General features: G+C 46.2%; 1 pseudogene; it reads left to right on the forward strand.

Annotated features, from left to right (window-relative positions):
• Positions 1-2,787: 2,787 nt before the first annotated feature.
• LOC125517586 lies at positions 2,788-5,918 on the forward strand (annotated as a pseudogene).
• The last annotated feature ends 12,222 nt before the right edge of the window (positions 5,919-18,140 follow it).

Genomic DNA, 18,140 nt, shown 5'->3' on the forward strand with positions numbered 1-18,140 from the left:
TGATTAGTTCTTGAATCTCTGCAAGGAGAGACCAATGCTGAAATTATTTATTTGATTTGTATTGCAGGTGCTCGAGTAACGGACTTAGAACGACAGCTGGGGGAGCAATCCTTCTCCAAAAATGGTGAACAGCTCCATCGTTGTGTCTTTCCTGGCATTCATGGTTTTTCCCATCAAGTCCCTCATCTCCGTGTACAATCTCTAACACTGAGATCTTTAGAAGAATGTAACCTGTTGTCATTTTTTCATTTCTGGACAAATGGTTTGGTGCAGGCCTTGTTATGCTGCTCATGTATATGATCGATTGGCAATGACTGATGAGTTAGAGATCCTGTAATGATGTGTTCCTACGTGAACTGAATTGCTTGTGTCCGTAATTACAAGAAATGCACAATCTCTCGTTTTAGCTGGCTGTACTGGAAGGCATTGGTCTGATAGCGCAGTTGGTTGGAACTGCACAAATTTGGCATTGCAAATTAGGGTGTTAAATTATGTAGTTCCAGATACAAGGGAGCACAAGTTGCCAATCTGAATAATGATGGAAATTAAAGGAACTGAGATCCATACCGCCGAACTGAAATACAAGGGAGCCTCCGCCGCTGGAGGGTCGGCCGGCAAGGTCGCGTCGTGCCCTAGGATGGCCACGACGGGGCAGATCCGTCCCTCCCGTGCTTCCTCAATATCGACCCCTTCCCTCGCGTCCTCGAGTTTCTCACGCGCGTCGCGGGCGCACCCTCCTACTTGTTGCGTCCCTGCTGGTCCGACGACGGGTGCATCATGCTAGGTCATGGCCTTGTGCGCCCCCCCCCCCTCAGACCTGCGGCTGGTCGTGGGGGTATTCCGGCCTGCCTTCCATGCATAGGCGGCCTCCCTCGTCCCCGGCGTCCCTTCCTCCCCTCGAGCCACGGTGACGGATCACGTGGAGGCGACGAGGCTACAGTGCTAGTGACAGTCGCGAGGCTCCTCAAGCGGGGTGCTTGCTGGCGCTGCTTCGGCCCCGACAACCTTGGACCCGCGTCTCTCCGGTGCCCATGGCTGACGGCGTCCCCTGCCGGGCAGCTCCGGCCTCGGCGACCCAATACCTGGGTCCCTTCAAGCTCATCTGGCTCACCGACGTCCCGACGGCTATGGCCACGGCAGCATGGATCCGCGTCCTTCCATTCCCTGCTTGCCGGCATTGTTAATCGTCATCGCCCACCCCCTCGTGGTTTGCTTCGCCGCTTGCCCTACCATGTACGACTCAAAGCCCTCCTTTTTGCCAGATCTAACGCTTGTGAGTCGGGAAGCGGTGCCACCCTCCGATAGCAGGTGCAGCCCGCCAATCCCCCTTCCAACATGGTGGCTCCAACCAGTGTGGGCTTCCTCATTTCTGAATCCAGTTACGGCGGCTATGGGATTGCTTAGCCTCGGGCCAAGGAGAAATCCTTGCTCTGCTTATCGATGCTGGCAGCGGCGGCATATGCGGATGTCATTTTCCTTCTTGGAGGCATTGTCAAGGCCCTCATATGTGCCCCTCTTCGAGCTCAGGGGAAACCCTGGGTCTGGTTCCTCCGAACCGGATGGTGATGACGTCTCGGAGTTAACTTCCTTCTTGAAGGTGTATCTTGTTTACTCGCGGTGTCCTCGGTTTTGGCTTAGGCGATGTTAGAATTCTTGCTAGTTCGGCATTGACTTTCTTGGTTCATGCTTGGTAGGTTTAGCTATGATGTATCCTCTGTTCGGCCTGGGCATCCCTTGTCTCTCTGCTCCAAGCACCATGTTCACGCCTGTGTGCGTTCATATGATGTGTTGTATCTTTATTTGTACTCATTCTACTACTTCTATCAATGCAATGATACACAATTTTTGCGTATCCGCGAAAAACAGGGGTCAGTACTTCTGTACATGAAGAAATATAGTGTGGAAAAGGGATAGCCATGTCAAACCAAATTTCGATAGAATGAACAAAGAACAAAAAACATCCATGGAAAAGAGGATTTTTTTCAAGACAATCAAATTAAAAGTAAAAGTAGACCTCACTCAAAAAATATTCAAATACCAAAAAAATCAAAATATTGTTGGAAATTTTATGGGCCTCACCTTGGCTACAAAATGCCCAAGAAAATTCAAGAAAATATTTTGTAAAGCATTTTTACTGCAATTTTTATTGAGGTGCAGGCATTAGACTTGAGCCTCAACTTTTAATAGGATTTCAGTTTTTTTTTTGCGAAATAATAGGATTTCAGTTATATGTAACTAATACAATAATTTAATAGTATTAAATGAACTTTATTTTGTAACGACCATTGAGATTATTTTAAATATGTTTTTTCGTCTATTTGGATCTGCACACCCGCGCGGCTCGCCTTCTGCGCCTACATTTACATCAAGGAAGAAGCGTTCTGACATCGGTAGAACTATGGAAGGAACTAGTAAAAGGAAGATAGAGATTGCTGGCATTTTCCAAGAGATAGAAGAAATCAGTGGCTTTTTCTCAAACTTTTGCGCTTGATTATATTGGCTAGTAGCAGCAGGAGGAGATGTTTATGGCTAAATTGTATCCCTAATTTCCCCGATTAACTTAAATGAAAAGGCCGTTGATTCGAAAAGAAAAAAAGAAAAGAAAAGACTTCGCACGTCTGCCTCACTGCTTGTAATGAACACCTCCCACTTCCACATCGAACCTAAAATTCCCCAATCCCACTCCTCCGTCCACCGTCCTCCCGCCGCTGGACGCGCCGGCGGTTGGTCGTCGCCGGCGCGCGCTCGCACTCACCGTGGCTGCAGGAAGAAGCGGCGAGACCACTCTGTCCAGTGTCTCCTCCGTCCGCCCTCCTCCAACCAGGGCTTGGTCGTTGCCGCCAGCATTCACCGCTGCTGCAGAAATTAGACTGCGACAATGTCACGATTTCAGGTCCGCTCTTTCTGTAGCTCCGTTTCCTCACGCGCCCACGAGCTTCTGGACGAACTCCACGACAATCTGGGCTTCAGAACGCTCAGGCCAGAGCTCGCGCACCACTGTTCGACGAAATGCTGCGCCAACCTGCTCGTGCACTCAGCGGCTTATTTGCTGCACTTGCGCGTGCGCCGCCCTCACCTGCGTGCACCGATAGCCCTGCCCTCGCCATTGAGCTCTTCAACCGCATGGCCCGAGCAGGCCGTCGCCAGGCGACAGCACCCACCATTTACACCTACAGCATACTAATGGAGTGTTGCCACCGAGCATGCCGCCCAGACCTAGGGCTTGCCTTCTTCGGCCGCCTGCTCAAGACAGGCATCAAGACGGATGTCATTACCTACAGCAGCTTGTTCAAGTGCCTCTGTGACATGAAGCGCACAGAGGAGGCTCTGAACGTGCTGTTCCATAAGATGCCCGACGACCTGCCTAATGTCATCTCATACTCAGTGATTCTCAAGAGCTTCTGCGACAATGGGAGGAGCCAGCTTGCGCTTGATCTGCTCCAGATGATGGCCAAAAAAGGCGCTGACCACTCCCCCGACGTGATGTCATACAACATGGTAATTGATGGCTTCTTTAAGGAGGGTGAAGTAAGCAAAGCATGCGATCTATTCCAAGAAATGATACGACAGGGGATTGTGCCTACTGAGGTGACATATAGCTCCATTATCAATGCGCTATGCAAAGCAAGAGCAATGGACAAGGCAGAGGTGGTTCTTCGATCAATGGTTCATAATGGTGCCCAACCAGATGCTGTGACATATAATAGCTTGATCCAAGGATATTCAACTTTGGGACAGTTGAAAGAAGTCGCTAGGTTGTTGAAAGTGATGAGAAGCCAAGGTGTTATGCCAAGCGTTGTTACCTACAACTCACTCATGACCTGCCTTTGCAAGAATGGAAGATTCAAGGAAGCTGTTGAATTTTTTTATTCCATGGCCGTGAACGGCCAAAAACCTGATGTCATCTCATACTCTGTTTTGCTCCATGGGTACGCTAAAGAAGGATCCCTCATTGATATGATTGATCTCTGTGAGCGGATGGCAAGAGATGGAGTTGTACCCGACCTCCATTGTTTCAACATACTGATTAGTGCATATGCTAAGTATGGAAGGATGGATGTGGCTATGCTTTTCTTCGAAGACATGTTGAAGAAGGGGGTGAAGCCTAATGAATTCATTTATTTAACTGTCATATCTGCATTTTGCAAGATGGGCAGGATGGATGATGCGATGGAAAAATTCAATGAGATGATTGATAGGGGAGTACCACTTGACACAAAAATTTACATGTGCATAGTTGAGGGTTATTTTAAAAATGGTGATTCAGTGAAAGCCAAGGATTTTATTACCAAAATGAAGAACAAGGATATTCGTCATAGGCCGTGGAAGGGTAATTGATGAACACAGCATCTTTGACTTGGTTACCCGTACTGGTGAGAGGACTGATCCTATTACATTCACTTCAATGGTCGGTTGGTATTGCTTATCACCATGACGGAGAAAGCGTTTAGAGTACTTGATACTCTGATATCAGTTGGTGTAGCCTAGTGTTATGCTCTCATCGTCTTGATGTTCTCTAAAGGTGTTGTTATTCTGATTATTCCAGCTTGCACTTGAATTTGGTAGGTGTGAATTAAGCCGTAAGGTTGTTAGTTGCTCTTTATTGGTAGTTGGGTTGATTGTTGTAGTTTGAATTTTCTCGAGGCACTGCAATATTTAGGGTGGATTGCGACCTGGCTGATTAGTGCTCTTCAAACCTCATACTCCCTCCGTTCCTAAATATAAGATGTTTTAGCTTTTCTCTATTTTCTCAGATCTGTATGCATCTAGATGCGTTTTACTGTGTATATTCACTCATTTTAATCCGTATGTAGTCCATATTGCAGTACCTAAAACATCTTATTATTAGAAATGGAGGGAGTACATGATAGACAATGAAACAGTTATCTATTGATAAGTTGCAATAGAGAGTTATTGCTGTCTTTCAGGGAGAAAGAGAATGATTTCACTTTTCTGCCATAAATAACTGTGTGAAACACTAAAATTGGTATTTGATCATATAGCTTTAGTATTGAGCCAAAAAAAATTCTATGAAGATATTATTAGCTGTGTGCTTCCTGGTGGCACCTTCATCATGACTATACTCTATTACTCCCTCCGTTCCGAAATAGATGACTCAACTTTATACAAAGTTTGTACAAAGTTGAGTCATCTATTTCGGAACGGAGGGAGTAGTCATTAGGCTTATGCTTTTAGTTATCATTAAGTTGCGCGTATTTACCTCATGTGTTTTGCTCTTGATGTGAGATAACCAGACCTGGTTGTGAGCACTACGCAAACCATAGATTGGCGCTTGTACCAACAAACTAAAACAGAGGACATGAAGCAGGAAAAATATGTCATTTGACCAGTGCGTTGGACTTGATTCGCTTTGTTCTTCTTTTCTTCTTCCTTCTGCCAGCTATAAAATCCGAGATAAATATTGCCCAGAACATCGGCACCGATTTTGTTTCACATTGCCTAAATAGCTTTCTGGAGCTTTCGTGTGTGCTTGTCTCGTACAGGCTGTACGCCAAAATGTTAGTATTTGTTATCCTTTTGTTCATTCTGTTCTGTTTTGCATGGGACAACATGCTTTCACGGTTTCACCACATGTTACGACTGATTAGTTCTTGAATCTCTGCAAGGAGAGACCAATGCTGAAATTATGTATTTGTTTTGTATTGCAGGTGCTCGAATAACGGACTGGATCGACAGCTGGGGGAGCAATCCTTCTCCGAAAATGGTGAACAGCTCCATTGTCATATCTTTCCTGGCATTCGTGTTTTTTCCCATCAATTCTCTCATCTCCGTGTACAACTCTAACACCGAGATCTTTAGAAGAATGTAACCTGTTGTCATTTTTCCATTTCTGGACAAAAGGTTTGGTGCAGACCTTGTTATGTTGCGCATGTATATGATCGATTGGCAATGTCTGATGAGTTATAGATCATGTAACGATGTGTCCATAGTTACAAGAACTGTACTATCTCTTGTTTTAGCTGGCTGTACTGGAAGGCATTGGTCTGACAGCGCAGTTGGATGAAACTGCAAGACTTGCCATTGCAAAATTAGAGTGTTAAATTATGTAGTTCCAGATGCAAGGGAGCATAAGTTGCCAATCCGAATAATGATGAAAATTAAAGGAACTGAGATGGATCCGGTAGGCATTGCTTGTTGCAAGTAATGCAATATTGTCATGGAAACGGGGGTCAGTACTTCTGTACATGAAGACTCACTCCATACTGGATAGCGAAAAGAAATGTAGTATGAAGAAGGGATGACCTGTTAATTATTATTATTTTCATTTTGGACAAAGTATTTCATGCATACTTTGTTCTGCTCTAGGTAATGATACACTCCCTCTGTAACTTAATATAAGATGTTTTTTGACACTATGACTGTCAAAAAATGTCTTATATTAAGGTATGGAGGGAGTATTATTGAAGTGCTCCTAGTACTTCAAGCATATTCGATGTTTTGGACAAACACGGTCTTAAGCAACTTCCAAAATAAATTTTGGTAGTTTTATATTATTAAATAGGCATATGAATAAAGTACTGAATACCTCTGTACATATTAGCAGCCAGTATCAAGTTTGATCACTCAAACTGCGAACATCTTAAATTTTTCATCAGCAGTTATATTGGTCAAAAAGTAACGGAAGGATCAGTATGTACTGATAACATGTAACTTGATGGAAGTCTGGCCATTCAAATCAAACTACTGATAACATCTAACTTGATGAAAGTCTGGCCATTCAAATCAAACCAGTGTGTACAATCATCTGCAGAGAAGTGCATGGATGAACCCATGGGCATATGAACCCACTTTGGAAAACTTCTTTCTAAATGCCAAAAATTCTGAAAAAAGTCTCACGCATACAATCTAAACATTCTATGTGCACGCAGAAAGTTACGTGGAAAAATAACTTTTTCTTTCACCTGTGCAAAAAAGACAAAAAAATGTGTCCTGGACGCTATTTAGAAGCACTGATTTTTTATTTTTTCGCAGAGGCAAAACAAAAATAGATTTTGTCACAAAGCTTTGTGCCGCGCATACATATTTGTGAAGTTGTATGCGTGAAAATTTGCTTTGAGTTTTTTGACATTTTAAAACATGTTTTAAATGCATTTTTTGAAAAGTGGGTTCATATGCCAATGCGTGCAGGACGTGCCCTCTCATCATCTGCAGTCCTATACTACATCTTAAATATCAGAGCATGATCCCAATCACACAAGTTACGACACCTGAAGCTGATCTGAATGGTACAATAAGCAATTATACTGATACAACAGAGGCTACTTCAGCCTAATTATAACTGAAGAATCTATTACAACTCCAGCTTGGCTGGATGACTACACTGCAGAATCAAAAGGCTATTTGAGCCTAATTCAGTAATGTTAATAAATTAATGAAATCTTCCAGCCCCCAAACTCCATGATATGTACGGGTGCGGCAACTATTTGCACTGCAGCTGCCTCTAGTTCTAGTTTTATTAACAGTACCCATACTAGAATGATGACGGATATTGTTACATTTACATAAATGATGACGGATATTGCTTAGTCGTTGCTAAACACTAGTTACTTAGCATGGTTATTCTTCTGAAGAGAAAGAGAACAGAACAATTTCACTTTTCTGCCATAAATGATTTCTGAAGTCCACTACAATTGGCCATTGATCATGAAGCTTTAGTATCGCGCCAAATGGTTACTATGAAGATAGTATATATATCATTAGCTGACTGCTTCTTGGTAGCATCTGGCTGTGATAATAATACTGTATCAGCGCTTATGCATGTACTCCCTCCGTCCGAAAAAACTTGTTCCTCAAATGGATGTATCTAGCACCAAGAGGGACAAGTTTTTCCAGACGGAGGGAGTATGTATCATTTCAGTTGAAGTTTGGCATATTTCCCTCATGTGTTTTGCACTCACTGTTAAAAACCTGACCTGGGTTTAAGCACCAAGGAGTGAGGACATCCTTTATTACAAAATATAGAAGGGATATGCCATTTTATCCTGGAGTTGTTTTTTTTATTTTTAAGATATATATTTCTTCCTTTTGCCAGCTATATGAATGGACATCCTTTATCACCTGTTTTCTTTCACGATGCTTAAATAGGTTTTCAGAGCTTTCATGTGTGGTTGTTTAATACAGACTGTCCTAAATATCATAAGCTTTTCAGAGTTTTCTTTTCTATTTGCATGAAATAACCTTGCTTTCCCGATATGGTATAACTTGTTAAGTCCTTCAATCTCTGCAAGGAGGTATCAATACTGAATTATTTATTTCGTTTGTATTGCAGGTGCTACCATATTCTTGATTTCATCATCACCAGCAACTGCCCGAGTATTCAACTGGATGTCTGGATTGATAACTGGGGTAGCGATCCTTTCCCCAAAATGGCGAACAACTCCGTTGCCATATCTTTCCTGGCATTCATGGTTTTGCCATCAACTCACTCATCTCTGCTTACATTCTCATCCACCGTGATCTTTAGCTTAACAATGTACTAATGACCTGTTGTTGATTTTTTTTGGACAAAGTATTTCATGCTGACTTTGTTGTGCTGTACAATAACTGTTGTCCTCTGTAGCTTCTGTTCAGGAATATACGATGTTTTGGGCAAACAGAGTCTTAAGCAACTTCCATAGTTTTATATTATTAAATGGGCGTAGAAATAAAGTACAGATTAATCTAAATACTTCTGTACAGACAGCCAGTATCAAATTTGATCACTCAAACTGCAAGCATCTTAAATTTTTCATCAGCAGATATAGTGGTCAAAAAGTAACCAAAGGAACAATATGTACTGATAACATCTAGTCAGTACAAACTCAAGATAACAGAATCAGTATCAGAAGTTTGGCCATTCAAATCAAACCAGTGCATCTGCAGTCCTATACTACAGTACATCTTAAATATCAGAACATGATCTCAATCACACCTTACAGATTACAGCACCTGAAGCTGATGTGAACGGTAAAATAAGCAAGTATACTGATACAACTGGCTACTTCAGCATAATTATAACTTAAGAATCTATTACAACTCCAGCTTGGCTGGATGAGTATGTGTGTGGCAAAATTAAAATGCTACTCCAGCCTAATTTAGTAATTTTAATAAATTAATGAATCTTCAGGCCCCCAAACTCCATGATATGGGCGTGGCAACTATTTGCACTGCAGCTGCCTCTAGTACTACTTTTATGAACTTGTACCTGTCTCAAGGATAACACCTAATTAGCAGGCAAGTTTTTCTCCAAAGTAACATGGTTAGCAAAAAAAGGTTAAACATAAGTGCTCCCTCTTGTAAACTAATATAAGATCGTTTGGATTAGTAATCCAAACGATCTTATATATTAGTTTATAGAGGGAGTATCAATTATCAAAATAGAGTATATCAAGAGCGTAAGACCCTGTTCGGCGGGGCGGTCTATGGTTGTTGTTCCTCTTAGGCTGCTTGCTTCTACTCGCGGCTTGCCTCGTCCGGTCCCGACGGCCATGGCTGCACCTCAACAACACCCCCCTCCCCCCCCCCCCCCCCCCCCCCCCCCCCCCCCCCCCCCCCCCCCCGCGCGCGCTTCAATTGGGACGTGTTTGGTTGCCTGTATATAGGCCAACCAGGCCCGCGCGGGAAGATTGTGGCCCGTTTGGTTGCTTGCGTTCACTTTTGGACCTTCATAGCATGAAACTCAAAGCACCTCTAGGCCTGTCTCACTAGGAACGCTGGAATCAGCACTAAGCCGCGTTGCTTCCCGAAGCGCCGACAGTTATTACCCTCATCTCCCCTCTCTCCACTCTCACCGATGGTGGCGGCAGCGCTCAGCAGATCGGAGAACAGCAAGTCGACCTCCGGCCCCTTCACCGGCATCCGCATCATCACCTTCGGCACTTCGCCAATGGCGTCAAGCACTTTTTTCACCTCCCACATACTCATTCGCATTCGATCCGCGTTTAGGTTCTATCCGCGTTAGGGGAATGGGGAATCGGGGTAAACAACCATAGGAGTGATCTTAACATCATCATGAGTTCGTAGTACCGATGGATTTGAGGTTCCCGATCCAGACTGAGTACAAGGGTAATGGGGATTGGGGGTAAATCTTGCATAGTACTCTTAGATCTTAGCCTCGGTGACCCTGGAGGTGGTTGGAGCGATGGGTGCCCTTGGCTTTGTCCTTCTCCTCGAGCTGCACCGCCATCTCTTCTTCCTCGCCGGAGTCCACATCGATTGGCATGCTTCGGTGTCCTGGCCCCGGCGCCCTTACAACCATCGCCACCGCATCTTCTTCTTCCACCTCCATCGCCACCGCTTCTTGTTCCTCCTCCGCCAGCGCCATAGTCCTTGTCGTGAAGTACGCTGGGGCATGATGGTCATGAGGACGCATGTACTCTCTGTACTTAGCCCACCTGTCCCTCTGTCTAGCGTCGCCGGAGTCGGCCTGATTCATGGCTCAGCGAAGGATGTCGACTGACATAGCACCCATCGTTGGGTCAGGAATCAGCGTCTCCAACTCCTCCGGCGTTGTCTTCTTCACCACAACATCTGACTCTTTATGCATGTCTGCCATGCTGCTGAAGTTCAAGCAGACTTCCATGGTGTTCTCGAACTTGGTGCGGTCACCGATTGAGCACCTGAGAAAGAAAGCCCTTCATCCAATGCCCCAAGGGAAGGGGTTGGGGATGGGGTTGGAATTGCTGCTGGAGTTCATGGCGATGGATACGAGGAACAGAGAGATGACTGAGTGAGATGGTGGGTAAGTAGTGACCGTAAGGATGGGTAAATAAAGGGGTTATGGACAATAGGTTAATTTTAATGGTGATCAACCTGGGAACTTTGTGCTCTTTGTAATGCAGACCGACAAGGAGAACAAGGGCAAGGAGGTGGTGCCGCCCATGAAGGTTGTGCCAGCAACGCCCGAGGGGGTGGCCATGGATGATGACATGGTGCCGGAGGAGCCCTCTAGCGGCAAGTGCCGGAACCACGGGCACTACCATGATGAGGGTGCTCCAACTCAAGATGGGAATGGGCCGGGTCGACCCGCTGGGTCACCGACCCGACCCAAAAAGTTGAGGCCAATGGGCCAAGTGGGTTGGCCCTAAATGGTAAATGGGTCAGTGGAGCCGGCACCGTGCGACCCGATGGGTCGGATGGGTCGACCCAATCTCATATAGGCAGTAGCTATTATACAAACGTACTGTGCAAGTTGTTTATCAAAAATAGAAACGTACTGTATAAGTTACTTGTGTTTGTGTCCAGCGCTGTGTAAACTGTTAAGTAAAGTATGTTCCTGTAAAAAAAACTAAGTATTTTTTCTTGTACTGTATTTGGTAGGCAATCACCAGCCGTTTTGGCATACGACAGTTGTTTAGCTTAGATTTGATTTTTTTTCCCCTTGTTGTGCAAGGCTCCTGTACACATGTACGTGATTCCTTATAACATGAGCAGATCGCCCAAGGTATGGCGATTTCCCTCAGACATTATTCCTTTACACAAATAGTGGATCAAATAGAAATGTGAAATGTGAAAATATGATATCTTATTATTTCACTAAATTGTGTAAACAAAACAAGAAGAGTGAATTTGCTGAATTTTGAGTCGGCCTTATGTACCCAACGGGTCAGTGAGGCCACAAATTTTTAATGAAATGGGCCGACCCATGGCCTCACATATTGACCTTGGAGCCACAGGGCCAGGTCCAAGGCCAGGTCCGGGTCGGCCCATTCCCATCTTGAGCTCCAACCCACTTCTGCAAGGTGATCCTTGCCCCTCAGCTTGAGTGCATTCCGATGCCCCTGGACTTCACCAAGCACTTCCCGGCCGTGCTGACAGAGTTCAATCTGAGGACGAACACCGGCTGCTCACGGAGGGTCACTGTCCGACTGATGGACGACAGGGTCACCCTCTATTAGGGTTGGGCCCCCCTTCACCGCCATCCATTAGATCAAGATCAGCTACATGGTGACGTTCAAGCTGCTGACTCCCGACACACTCAAGGACATCGTCTTCAACGACGACGACATTGAAGTGGTGACCAAGTGCGGGAGGCACGACGACGCCTTCACCGTGAATGTTAGGACATCCCTTCCTATGCTCCAGCCGGTTTAGTTTCATATCGTACTGCTTTGCTTTTTAACCGATATGTTTAAGTGTGGCACTGTATTTAAAACCGTGTCTTGCTATGGTTTACAACTATCTTCTGTTGTGTGTCTATGGGTTATTCTTCATGCCGCTGTGTACTGGTAACCTCACCACCTCGCCAAAGAGGTTACCATACAATAGGTGTTGCATGGAACCAAACACTATGCCTTGTATTTGCGCCTAAACAAGTTGGCAACCAAACAGACTACCTTTCGTTACACCCCATGCAGGCTAAAGGGTATGCAGGCTACCAAACTAGGTGCATATATTGGTTTTTTGCCTGTATACCCTCAATCAGGCTCCCTTGAGCCAGGCTCTACGGGCCAGGCTGCAGCGAGAAGGCTACCAAACATGCCCTTGTTCTCTGTTTGTTATCCATCCATAAAAGGCCCGAAACTTCCCTTCGTTTGCTCGTCCGTCCTCACAGAAAACGTTTTCCCGCATCTAGATACCCCTTCCATTCTTCTATTTATAATGAATATAACTACTTATCATTTTAAAGAGACACCGAAATGACATTGCATATCTGAATTTCATTAAAGCAAATAGTAGCTTCTCTATCGTATCGTCACCGTCTATTCGTCATTGTTTCAGATGAGCAAACCCTAGACTTACTAGGACAAAAACCACTATAACCAATGAAGATTTGCGGTCCTCCCCGCCTAACGACGACGAAAAAACGGCCGTCAAATACAAGAATTACTTATGTTACGTTTTTTTACTAAACTCATGTTACGAATCAAAGTTGTTAATTGAAGTATCATCAAAAGAATCATATGGTTCCACTGCCTCTAGTTTCTCGGAAGGAAATGTCACACACCCATGCTCCCTATTTTGGTGAGAAAATTACATCTATAGTAACTGAACTTGTCTCTAGGGTTTAGTATGGTCACTGTATTCACAGAACATAAAGTTACGGTCACTGGATTCGCTGAACCGGGTCAGCGTATGGTAACTCGTACCATTTTGGCTCGTATTTTGCACACGTGGACGTATTTGACCCCAAAACTGTTTGACCCGCCATCTGTACATGACACGTTGTCCATTTCATAAAGAAGCGAGTGACCACTTTCCTCAAAAAAAAAAGCGCGCGACCACGGCGCGGTTTTGCATATTTCCCCCTGTCCATTCGGGATGGCTCAGCTTCTCTCCAGAATTCATATCACCGTCTCCAAGGCTAAGGAAAGAAAGGGGAGGCGATCATGGGAGGTGATCGGCTAGGGTTTCGTCACCGCCGACGGAGCGACGGCGGCCCGTGGGTTCGCCGACGAAGCAAGCTGAACCATGGTGCCTCATCGCCACGCGGAGGGAGACCCACCCCCTGTCTACGGTAAGCATCTCTGAAACTCTGAAACCCTCTGTAACCCCCTCTCTCCCCCACCCTTCTTTCTGAAAGTCGTTAATCTCACGATTTAGATCGTGCGCACTTGTATTTCCTTTTAGATAGTTGATATTACTGCTAGTGTTTGTTCTAGGGCTTTTGTTCCGGGGCGCTCGAGTGTGTGGTTGGCCGGCTCGGGCGCACGCGTTTTATAGAGCACGCCAGACGACGCGCACTGGACACTTTTTCGCGCGCGCGCGATTTTTTGCCACGCGCCAGAATCTCCCGCGTCCACTGAAGCGCGTGAAACCGCTCCGTGCGAGCTAAGAGCATCTCCAGTCGCGCTCCCAGAAAGGCCTCCTCAGGGGACTTTTTCGCGCCGGCGCCGAAAAAACGGTCCAGTCGCGCCCCCAGGAGTCCAATTTTCGCCGGCCTGAGCCGAAATCAGCGTTGGCAGACCCAGGTCGAACCCGGTGCGCTGGGGGGCGCCCCGAGGTGCCGGGGTGAGCGGTTTTGGTGCGAAAGAGCGGTTTTGGTGCGAAAGAGCCACGGGCGGCGCGTCACGGGACAGCACGCCGACGCCTCCCCTCCCTCGCACGGTTACACACGGGCGCGCGCGCGACTATATAAGCTGGTGGCCTCGCTCGCCTCTGGCCACACCAGCCCCGCCCTAGCCACCGAGTTCTACCTCTCCCGAGCGCCGCCGCCGAGCCCTCCCTCTCTCGTGAGCCGCCGCCGAGCCCTCTGTTGGGGAACGTTGCAGAAAACAAAAAATTTCCTACGGTTTCACCAAGATCCATCTATGAGTTCATCTAGCAATGAGTGATTGGATGCATCTACGTACCTTGTAGATCGCGAGCGGAAGTGTTCAAAGAACGGGGATGAGGGAGTCGTACTCGACGTGATCCGAATCACCGGAGATCCTAGCGCCGAACGGACGGCACCTCCGCGTTCAACACACGTACGGTCAGCGTAACGTCTCCTCCTTCTTGATCCAGCAAGGGGGAAGGAGAGGTTGAGGAAGATGGCTCCAGCAGTAGCACGACGGCGTGGTGGTGGTGATGAGCTGCAGTACTCCGGCAGGGCTTCGCCAAGCTCTATGGAGGAGGAGGAGGTGTTGGAGAGGGAGAGGGAGGCACCAAAGGCGTGGTGAAGCCTCCCTCCCCCCACTATATATAGGGGGCCTAGGGGGGGGCGCCGGCCCTAGGAGATGCAATCTCCTAGGGGGGCGGCGGCCCAAGGGGTGGGGGGCTTGCCCCCCAAGCAAGGGGGCGCCCCCCCTTTTAGGGTTTCCCCTCCCTAGGCACATGGGCCCTAGGGGAAGTGGCACCCCAGCCCACTTTGGGCTGGATCCCTTCCCACTTCAGCCCATGGGGCCCTCCGGGATAGGTGGCCCCACCCGGTGGACCCCCGGGACCCTTCCGGTGGTCCCGGTACAATACCGGTGACCCCGAAACTTGTCCCGATGGCCGAAATAGCACTTCCTATATATAATTCTTTACCTCCGGACCATTCCAGAACTCCTCGTGATGTCCGGGATCTCATCAGGGACTCCGAACAACATTCGGGTTACTGCATATACATATCCTTACAACCCTAGCGTCACCGAACCTTAAGTGTGTAGACCCTACGGGTTCGGGAGACATGTAGACATGACCGAGATTGCTCTCCGGTCAATAACCAACAGCGGGATCTGGATACCCATGTTGGCTCCCACATGCTCCTCGATGATCTCATCGGATGGACCACGATGTCGAGGATTCAAGCAACCCCGTATACAATTCCCTTTGTCAATCGGTATGTTACTTGCCCGAGATTCGATCGTCGGTATCCCAATACCTCGTTCAATCTCATTACCGGCAAGTCACTTTACTCGTACCGTAATGCATGATCCCGTGACCAGACACTTGGTCACTTTGAGCTCATAATGATGATGCATTACCAAGTGGGCCCAGTGATACCTCTCCATCATACGGAGTGACAAATCCCAGTCTTGATCCGTGTCAACCCAACAGACACTTTCGGAGATACCCGTAGTATACCTTTATAGTCACCCAGTTACGTTGTGACGTTTGGTATATCCAAAGTACTCCTATGGTATCCGGGAGTTACACGATCTCATGGTCTAAGGAAAAGATACTTGACATTGGAAAACTCTAGCAAACGAACTATACGATCTTGTGCTATGTTTGTTGGGGAACGTAGTAATTTCAAAAAAATTCCTACGCACACACAAGATCATGGTGATGCATAGCAACGAGAGGGGAGAGTGTGATCTACGTACCCTGTAGACCGACAGAGGAAGCGTTAGCACAACGCGGTTGATGTAGTCGTACGTCTTCACGGCCCGACCGATCAAGCACCGAAGCTACGGCACCTCCGAGTTCTAGCACACGTTCAGCTCGATGACGATCCCCGGACTCCGATCCAACAAAGTGTAGGGGAAGAGTTCCGTCAGCACGACGGCGTGGTGACGATCTTGATGTTCTACCGTCGCAGGGCTTCGCCTAAGCACCGCTACAATATTATCGAGGATTATGGTGGAAGGGGGCACCGCACACGGCTAAGAATATGATCACGTGGATCAACTTGTGTGTCTATGGGGTGCCCCCTGCCCCCGTATATAAAGGAGTGGAGGAGGGGAGGGTCGTCCCTCTCTATGGCGCGCCCTAGGGGAGTCCTACTCCCACCGGGAGTAGGATTCCCCCTTTCCTAGTCCAACTAGGAGTCCTTCCATGTAGTAGGAGTAGGAGTCAAGGCAAGGGAAAGGAGAAGAGAAGGAAGGAGGGGGCACAGCCCTTCCCCCTAGTCCAATTCGGACTAGGCCTTGGGGGGGCGCCCAACCTCTCCTATCTCTTTCCCCTAAAGCCCAATAAGGCCCATATACTCCCCAGCGAATTCCCGTAACTCTCCGGTACTCCGAAAAATACTCGAATCACTCGGAACCTTTCCGATTTCCGAATATAGTTGTCCAATATATCGATCTTTACGTCTCGACCATTTCGAGACTCCTCGTGATGTCCCTGATCTCATCCGGGAATCTGAACTCCTTCAGTACATCAAAACTAATAAACTCATAATATAACTGTCATCGAAACCTTAAGCGTGCGGACCCTACGGGTTCGAGAACAATGTAGACATGACCGAGACACGTCTCCGGTCAATAACCAATAGCGGAACCTGGATGCTCATATTGGCTCCCACATATTCTACGAAGATCTTTATCGATCAGACCGCATAACAACATACGTTGTTCCCTTTGTCATCGGTATGTTACTTGCCCGAGATTCGGTCGTCGGTATCTCAATACCTAGTTCAATCTCGTTATCGGCAAGTCTCTTTACTCGTTCTGTAATACATCATCTGGCAACTAACTCATTAGTTGCAATGCTTGCAAGGCTTATGTGATGTGCATTACTGAGAGGGTCCAGAGATACCTCTCCGACAATCGGAGTGACAAATCCTAATCTCGAAATACGCCAACCCAACATGTACCTTTGGAGACACCTGTAGAGCTCCTTTATAATCACCCAGTTACGTTGTGACGTTTGGTAGCACACAAAGTGTTCCTCCGGTAAACGGGAGTTGCATAATCTCATAGTCATAGGAACATGTATAAGTCATGAAGAAAGCAATAGCAACATACTAAACGATTGGGTGCTAAGCTAATGGAATGGGTCATGTCAATCACATCATTCTACTAATGATGTGATCCCGTTAATCAAATGACAACACATGTCTATGGTCAGGAAACATAACCATCTTTGATTAACGAGCTAGTCAAGTAGAGGCATACTAGTGACGTTTAGTTTGTCTATGTATTCACACAAGTATTATGTTTCCGGATAATACAATTCTAGCATGAATAATAAACATTTATCATGATATAAAGAAATAAAATAATAACATTATTATTGCCTCTAGGGCATATTTCCTTCAGTCTCCCACTTGCACTAGAGTCAATAATCTAGATCACATCGCCATGTGATTTAACATCAATAGTTCACATCACCATGTGATTAACACCCATAGTTCACATCGTCATGTGACCAACACTCAAAGGGTTTGCTAGAGTCAGTAATCTAGTTCACATCTATATGTGATTAACACCCAAAGAGTACTAAGGTGTGATCATGTTTTGCTTGTGAGAGAAGCTTAGTCAACGAGTCTGCCAAAATTCAGATCCGTATGTATTTTGCAAATTTTTATGTCTACAATGCTCTGCACGGAGCTCCTTTAGATAATTGCTCCCATTTTCAATATGTATCCAGATGAAGACTTAGAGTCATCCGGATCAGTGCCAAAAACTTGTATCGACGTAATCCTTTTACGACGAACCTTTTGTCACCTCCATAATCGAGAAACATATCCTTATTCCACTAAGGATAATTTTGACCGATGTCCAGTGATCTACTCCTAGATCACTATTGTACCCCCTTGCCAAAATCAGTGTAGGGTATACGATAGATCTGGTACATAGCATGGCATACTTTATAGAACCTATGGCTGAGGCATAGGGAATGACTTTCATTCTCTTTCTATCTTCTGTCGTGGTCGGGTTTTGAGTCTTACTCAATTTCACACCTTGTAACACAGGCAAGAACTCTTTCTTTGACTGTTCCATTTTGAACTACTTCAAAATCTTGTCAAGGTATGTACTCATTGAAAAAACTTATCAAGAGTCTTGATTTAT

Source organism: Triticum urartu, chromosome 6 (assembly GCF_003073215.2).
Source record: "Triticum urartu cultivar G1812 chromosome 6, Tu2.1, whole genome shotgun sequence".
Taxonomy (NCBI): domain Eukaryota; kingdom Viridiplantae; phylum Streptophyta; class Magnoliopsida; order Poales; family Poaceae; genus Triticum; species Triticum urartu.